Below are 9,147 nucleotides of genomic sequence, written 5' to 3' on the forward strand. Positions count from 1 at the left end.
TTTGCTCAGAGAAAGCTAAACATTCACACAGCATAGACAGAATCATGTACATTTTTCCTCTTCTGATTAAATACTAACTAATTTTATAAACACCACACAAGAAAAAAAAAATGGAGTTTACGAGTAAGCAAGCCTGTTTTTCTATCCACCTCCTCAGTACCTCTTAATTACCTTTTTCAAATAAAACTGGTGAACAGCTCTAGTAATGGTTGCTGTTTTAAAGCTTTTGGCTGTGAAGTGATCAGTTTCCAGTAGGAGGCAATAAGTAACGATGCGCAGATGGGAAGGCTGGCTGAATGCACATACCAAGCTCTTTACAGTCTGGCTCTTTACATTCCCATGAAGGCCTGTGGAAAAGTAGTGGGTGTTTGTGTAATTAAAGGACTATGTCGTGATCAGATTGATACAGACTGGGAGGGGGGAAAGGCAATCTACTATTTTCTAGCCTTTGAAAAGCAGATGTTGCAAATTACCATTCTGTTAGAAGAATGCATAGAGCACTTTATTAACTGTATTTAAAATACAGCCACTTGTGTTGCTGATACCCACGTCATTTTCCTCTCTTTGTCTAAGCCAAGGCAAAAACCTGTAGCAACAGAAAACTGTTACCCTTTATGTGGACTATTACTACAGCTTGTCACTGGTTCCAGTTATTTGTTTTCTTGCCAAAGACTAAGGAACTTTATGTTGGGTTCCAAGTTCTGCAGTAGAGTGTGCTCTACTGATTATAAATTATTTTTATACTCTGCTTCTGGCCTGAATCCCTGATCTTAGTGCCTGTTGTTTTTTTTTAAACAACCTTTGGCAGCAGTACGAAAATGGAAGGGAATGTTTTCCTTGGCCTCTGAACTCCAGAACGGGGCCTGTTCAGTCTCTGCAGGAACAGCCCAGTACAGGTAATTCAAAGAAGCTGCGAAGGACTGAAAGATTCTCAAAGGAGCCTGAATCGTCAGAAAATTGAACAGCCAAACTCTAACAAGTTCTCCACTGGGCTTATGCAAGGGGTTTTTCTTCCAGGGCTTATATTGGGTCCAAATTTTAATGAATCATGCCAGATATGGCAAGAAACTAATTCAAATGCTAACACACATTTGGCATTTCTGTCCAAATTTCAATTTGTTCCTTCAGTGTCTGAAGATGCTTGCTTTTCCCTTTTCTCTGATCCAACCGGGGCAAATCTGAGACCAGAAAGAGAAAGAAAAGAGAAAAGAGAAGCAATCGTGCTTCAAAGCAATGAGGAGTAGATGCAAGCCAGAGGAGTTAGCAGTTAGAAGTATTTGCAAGAAAAGAATCAAGTTCTTACTTTGCACCAGTAAGGTTAGAACATTAACTATATGCATGCCCTAAGCAGCACGTGTTGCCTAACCATACACTGAAATTATTCTTGCCTCCCCCATTTTTTTTCCTTTCTGAACATCTTATCAACAAAAACTGCTAAATTACATTACTAAATTCTCACAAAATACCTCACTTCTAACAGTTCCAACAATGAAAATAAATAAATAAGATGTTATAATCATCACTACTTTTAAAAATCCTCCTATATTCACAATTTTCTTCCTTTTCAACATACTAATGTGGAATTCCTCAAAGTGCAGTCAAATGTAAATTCAATCTTGTTTCTAACAAATACATTACAAAAAAATCCCACTTCAGACTCTTCATGGATAGAAACAGCTTCTATGATCAAAATCAGCTCAAGCTTTCCATTAAAGTCATTGGAAGTTAGATCAGGTCTTAGTTTTCACAAATATATATATGTTTATATATGTATATATATACACATATATACATTTAGTCAATCTGAATGAAAGGAGAAGAAAACATGACACATGAATGGAACCATTTTTTTTTCCTCCAGCAAAACATCTTTTTTGTCATAATTGTATCTGATGTTTCAAAAGCTACTTTCTCAGACTTCTTTTAACACAACTGCACTGCCACTATTGCAACAGGACGTTAAATGGTTATTGCACAAGTGGATTGGAATTTTCACTCTCTCTATCCCAATCAAGATTAACCAACTCCTAGCTTACATAGGCTATAGATAAGATTTCTAAAGGTTTTCTAAAGACTGTAGGTTACGTATGCTCAAAATATCTATATTTCTCTTGCAGTTACAGCATAGAATTTTGGACTGATGCCTAGAACAGACCCAAGATGTGTATCTCAGCATGCTCTGTCATGTGCAGTTTGTTATAAAGTTTGCAGTTGTTATACAGCTAGAGTGGTGCCTTAAGCATACCTTTGCCTTTCAAGGAGAAGGTTCAAACACAACAAAACTTTTGCACTCCCAGAAAAGTGTGGTGAGAATCTCAGCATGGCAAAGCAAGCTGGGAATATTTTCTTAAGAGAAGTTACTGTGATGACTATAAATTTTATTTATGGTAATATCTAGCTATTTGCATGGGTACCTTACAGCAGCCATTCGTTTATCTAGGCATTGGTTATTCTCACTCCAAAATTTGTCTTTTGACTTAAAAAAAGAAAAAAAGGATAATATTGATTTCTGAACTTTTTTTTGCAATTACTTTTCTTGTATGTACTGAGTATTCTAAGGAGAAGAGTTCCCAGATGGAACAGCAGAAAGAGAGCAAAATAAGTAGGGAATAATAGCGTCAAGTGTTCAAGACAAAGAATCCTTAAAAAAAATCACCACCAACAACAAAAAACCCACAACTGATATCAAATGTCTACAATACAGATTCCAGCACAAGAAGATTCCAGTGCTGTTGTGCTTAGATCTTCTTTCTCTGTCCCTGAAAAGATACTATGAAGGAGAAGAGACTCCCTGGAGGAAAGATAAATGATTTCTTAAAAGCCGTAAGAAAGGTCAATATCAGGATTAGGAAGACATTTAGATCTTTCATCAGGCTAATGTCCTTTTCAGGATAATATCTATCTGTACCTTCTGCAACTGTAAAATTATCATCTGTCACTGAGCACATTTCTGAAGAGTTTGAAAAACATGCAGATGGATATTTTGTTCTACAATATGTGATCAGAAAAACAAAAATCTAGTAGAATATTTTTGTTAGATTTAATTAAAGTAGGTTACTGTGCTGATTTGTCTGGAAAGCGTATGTGGAAAAAATGCTCAATGGAATAATGGAATCAAATAGTCCTTCAAAAACTGACATTAACAGAGCTTTATAAACTCAGATATTAAAGTGTCAGAAAAAAGACTTTAAACTCAAAATCATGCATCTCAGCTCTGCCCTTCTGAACATTTTGTATGCAGTAACTTCTATGTACTGCTGAGTGGATGCTAAAAACATATCATTGCATTCATAACTTTGCAATGGCAAGTTTCCTGTACTAGATTTCCTTTGCATTTTAAGTTAAAAAGTTGAATGATTGCCTGTTAAAGTAAATGCTAGAATAACAGTCCCTGTGGAGAAGTAAATCTTAAATGTTTGTGTTCACCATACAACCAATTCAAGCACGAATGGTGTAAATGATGTTATAGATTACCTTTTTATCATTCAAATTTCTCCTGTGAATCTGTCAGAGAAAGAGGTGGTTTTGTTAAATAAATAATTAGAATTGCTGTTTAAGCAAGTTGTGATCACAATGTCATGAGAGGATGGATAAGTATTTGAAGGAAGAATTGGAACTTTAAAAGATGTGGCAAATCTATCTGCAAACAATAGCTTTTTCATTGGACAGCATTATAAAACTGCTACGCTTTTCTGTTGTGGTTTATCTTTGCTGTTGTCCATGTATCACTTTAAAATTTATCCTCTTAGCAATCATTAAAACTTGAAAACAAACTCTTCCCAAACTGTGTTTGTGTACATATAGAGTAAATATTCATCACTATGATAAATGAAGGAAAGTTCCTGTTGAAGGCTGGAAATACCCTGAAATTCTGTTAGCTGCTTCAGCCTTACTCAGGGAAATCTACGGAGTAAAGCTGTTACCCTGTTCACAGCATCTGACACTTGCAACCTTCCATGAGTTCACTCATGCATCTCACTTTTTTAGACACAATGTCTCTCTATGATACTTTGACTTTGACAACTGTTGAGTCTCTCCCAGGCGCTAGTTTCCTAAGTGAAGTCTCTACATCATTTAGTGAGATAAATGCTTGCGTGTACTTATTCTGAAACATGAATCTCTGCAAGAGGAGAAGAAATAATTCAGATTTCCAAATATTGGCAATCTCATAATTTTCATTGGTTTTTTTTTTGTTTTTTTTTTTTGAAGTTCTACTCCTTTCCATAGTCAACATCATTGAAAAATATAAATAGTTTGAGTAATCTGTATACCTGTAGCAAATAGGAATAGACTCTTAATAGAGCACTGAAAAGGATGTCTATACTAAATGCTTTCCAAGCTAAATTTCTAAGTCTTCAACCTCTACAAGAAAAAAAGATCACAATGCATCATGCAAGAAAAAAAAGGCAAACTTATATGACTGTGTTTTGCTGAAATGTAAAACAGTAAGTGAACTTTGGCCACTGATCACATCTGACAACTTTCAGCTATGAAGGTGAAAACTTGACACTTATAACTGAAAAGGACAGAAAGAAAACATTAAGAAAATCATAGATGTCACTATACTCTCCTTCTGAAATACCATTCCTAGTTGCAATATAGTACAGACAACAGAGCAAGGTGATCTATGAAGCAACAATCTGTTACTAACAAAGAGGAAAAACACTAGAAAGACTGCAGATGAGATCATGGATCATTCAGAACACCCACTGAAAAAATAGAAGAGAAAAATAAAATTCTGTTTAGCTAACTTCAGTGCTTTGCTGAATTGACCCTTGAACCACTAAGTCATCAGTTTCCAAATATCCAGATTTACTAGCCAATTACTCAGCAGAACCTGACATGATCAATGATCTGAAAGTTTTCAGTTGCTTGCATTGATCAAATAGAAACACAAAACACAACTGTCAGCTGCTCTCAGTTCATTACTGATGAAGCGATGTTGAAAATAATTAATGAATAATTGGTTGAACATGGAAGAAAGAAGCCTAAGTGATATAAAAGAGTAAAGATGTTTATTGCTCATTTAATTAATAATTTGTTTTATAATTGATTTTTAAATCATTTGACTGGCAAAAGAAAGGTATGAACAATAATTACAAGCTTCCTACATTTACTCATTTTTTTACTTCTTTTAAGTGTTTCTGAAGTGAAGAAAGCAGATCTTTGTGCCTGCCAAGTTCTCTTCCATTTATTAGCAATATAAATAAATATAAATAAATCTCAGACAGTGCCAGTTATTACAAAATGTGATGGTTGATTACTTTTTGTACAAATAGGCACAAGAGAAAATGCCGTGGTATGTGAAGGTAGGGCTTGGACACAAAAAAGGAATTATTGGAAACTAATGAGCTTCCAGGTGTCAGCTGAGCTTGGGTAACTAACAACATTTGTACTGTTAGCCTGAAGCGAATCTAAAGCAAAACACGTTAGATTGATCTTCAGGGAGAGCATCCATCTTCTGTTAGCAGGATCAGCCCCAAAAAAGTGTCATGTTTGCAATGGCACATCACAAAGAACAATCTGACTTCCCTTTGTACTGATTTGAGAATAAGAACAATTCCAACTTTTAATTCAGGAATTTATTTTATCTTCTACATCAATAGAATGCTCCAAGACTGAGTTCTACCACAGCTTTTGAGAGGAAGATGCCATAAAACAACGACTACTTTAAAAAAGAAAATTCAAATCAAATTCCATACTGATTACACTAGAAGTGAATGTATGTCTTGCTTGGTCAGTTAAAATAACAGTCTAGCTGTTAGAAAATAAAGATCTCAGTCCTTATGGAGAGGGAAATTACAATGAAAAGAAAGCTGTTTAAAGGAAGGGTAAAATATGAGGGATTAGCTTACTGTTATTCTACTTTAATCTCTCATAAGTTCTTTTTAAAATTCTGTAAATCAACTTTCTTCTGCTCTGTGTCTGTTGCCATTATTTCTCTGGAATTTAAAATGTCTGTTTTGTTCAGCAAGTGGATGTTAGAAATCTTGAGCTATTAAAAGATGTTGTCAATGTTAACTATTATATAAAGGATTAAATCTTAAATAAGTAGTATTAAAAAGTGATTCTATAAACCTTTATGTTATTGGTACTTCTAAGTTTTTTTCAAAGAAAAGAAGACCAATATGAGGGATTAATAGTTAAGGTTATGCAAAATCCACTTAATCAGCATGGCTAATTTTAGCTTAAAGTAAAGCTTCTGGCAACTACGTGCATTTTGCTTTGGGGCTTTACTTTTGAAGAGAGTGATGAATGCATTTTTGAGGTAAATGTATCTTAACAGAGACTCTACCTAATGCTCTTTAGTTGCTGAAAAGGTGATTTTAATACCATCTGCATGTAGGAAAGGAAGGAGGTCTTCAGCTGTGCATCTGTAATACCCTAAAATAAGCATTTTATTTTCACATTTGTATAATATACTGCTTGACTGTACATTAGGCAGGGTTCATAAACAATACAGTCATCAACATGGGCATTGATTATGAAGACAGAATTGTTCTCCTGATATTACATATCCTATTTAGAAAAGACTAGGAAAATTGGAGCACACTCTGAAGATATGAATACAATGACTTGCCAGACTATCTGGAGCACAAATGCTGAGAAAAAGGGTGTTTCACCGACAAATGCTGCCTAAGCAAGGCAGATGTACAGACTGTCAGCTCAAGCACCCCAGGCATTTTAAGCCAGAAATATAAACTTGCTAAGAATTACAGCTCTTCGGCCCAGCTCCAAAATCACAAAGGATTAGATCATTCCATGTGAAGTGAAAAATACACAGTTATGCTCTAAGTCAAAATATAATGATGACCAGCAAGAGTCAGATAAAATCTAGCTGCATCTCAAATTGGTGGGGCAAGATGTGGGCAAAGCAAGGGTCAGGTGTTTGGTGAATTCAGGTTTCTTAAAACTATGAAAATCTTAGGGGGTAATCTACCTCCACACAAGAAAAATTAAGGACAATGGCTACTATTCCACAGTGGATTATGAACGGTTTTTCCAGTGACAAAAGCAAGACTAAGTTGGCAACATAAGACTATTGATTTACAACGACATTATTCCAATTGGAGACCTGAGTGAGATTTGGGTGTATACCTTTGTTAGCTCATTGCTATTATTTATACAAAGGGATGCTATGCTAAAATTCATGTTAAAATCCTAGCATATCAGCATAGGATAATTTATCACAAGTGTAGGTTCTTTTAGGCACCATCAGTACAACTTTTTTTTCCCTGTGATATGAATAAATTAATTGTATATGCAGCTTTGCTTCCCTATGTCTGATGTCAAGCCCTGAGAAGGTCATCCCAACATTCTGTGTTTCTTAGGGTTTTCACTATTATTTTTTTCACTGAAATCTTTTTAAAGGCTAGGAGCATAAAAGGTGATATACTAACTAGTCAATGCGGTGTTGTGTGTATGCAAGTGTTGTGTGCGTGGAAAGTGCTTCAGGAGATGCCTCAGAAGAAGACATGAACTCACAGTGGAACTAATGAACTTTCTCTTGGTCTGTACACATGGTTGAAGAAAGCTGAGGCCCTGTGGAATCTCTTCACGCTTAGTGAAATTAGGAAAAGTCAATAACTGAACCAGAAGCCACTTGAAGGAAACAGAGAATCTCAAGAGCAAGTCAGAAGTAATACTTTTCCTTCTTGAACTACATTTATTCTGTAATGAAGGCTGTGTCTATATATTTACAGAGGTTAGGGTTTCAGCTAACTAGTTTAACTGCTGTTAGTTGTGATACTGAGCTAGCAATTAAGCTTAGCAATCTATGAGGAATTTGTATAAATACTAAGATGGCAAGCCTGCACTAGACACGGTGTTGGCTGTTCAGCCATGAGTTTTTGATTTGCTGGGTTATTATTTTATCAGCGCAGTTTTGAGAGCCTTGCATTACTTAGGTAATATTAAATATGTAGGTATGCAAGACCCACAAGAGAATTAAAGTATATCTACATTAGAAAGACCTTCTTCAAGATTGCAAGTAGAAATTAGATTGATTATATTCAGTGAAGCTGAGGTAATATGTATTGTACTATTTAACTTTGTTAAATACCATCCAGTAATAAAATTCTGCCTGTTTAAAATCTTTTTGTTTCGCTCACCAAGTCTTAGTTATAGTCTTCGATTTTTGGTTTAGAACACTGTTTAATGGATCATTGTATGGTAGTCTTTGCTACAACAGCCCAGAAGAATCTGTATTTCTCTGATGGATAAGGTTGTTAGAGGAGATTTGTGAGAGATATGTCTTTGAATATAAATTATGCTAATAATTCACTTAAAAATCTTCAGGTTTTGGAGTTTCTGCTTCTCCCTGTAGATTGGCTTTTAGAGAATAGTAATTATGAGTAATCAGAATTTGAACTTGAAATTACTTATACTGTTGTAAGTTGTTTTTTTTTGGGGGGGGGGGGGGAGTATTCATAAAATATATATCTATAATTATCTTAACATTTGTTATCTTGTTTTATATACTTACATATGTACATGTGCCAAATGCATTTCTATGGGGCAGATCTGAAAAATAATTTAAAATTCTTAGAGAACTCTTTGTGTTTGCATACATGCACCAAAAGTATCTCATTTAAAAAAAAAGAAAAATCTACCTTTCCAAATCTTGGAAACATTCCTTAAACCGCATTTCAAGCAATAAGCTCTGGCCAGACCTACCTAAATGAGATGCTGTAAAGTTCTTATAAGTGAAAATACTGTTACTTATGAAAAAATCTGTCTAGGTATGCTACAACAAATGATTTTTCTTCTAGAGTAGAAAGTCAAGTATTTGCACCCATTGTAACTTACAAGGAAGAATGTTAAAACTTAGATACTTCATAAAACTTTGCACTCTTTGCTGCATTTGTTACTTCGAAACACCAGTGTTTAAAACAAGCCAGTAATTAGCTGGCATCAAAGAATGGAGACATCTGATAGGCTGCAATCTTCCCAGAAGGTTTTGTAAAAGGTTCCTGACACGTCACATTCTCAGAAGTGCATGTGGGATTCTTAAGTGGTTGAGAATTCAAATGTCTTCGTAGCCTCTGATTTGGAATCTGAAGCCTTAGAAAGTCTGCTGCTTGGGGCGACATATTTAATGTATCTCACGTCTTCTATTTCCACATTGCAGCATCAACTCCAGCCATA

Source organism: Lagopus muta, chromosome 4, assembly GCF_023343835.1.
Source record: "Lagopus muta isolate bLagMut1 chromosome 4, bLagMut1 primary, whole genome shotgun sequence".
NCBI lineage: Eukaryota > Metazoa > Chordata > Aves > Galliformes > Phasianidae > Lagopus > Lagopus muta.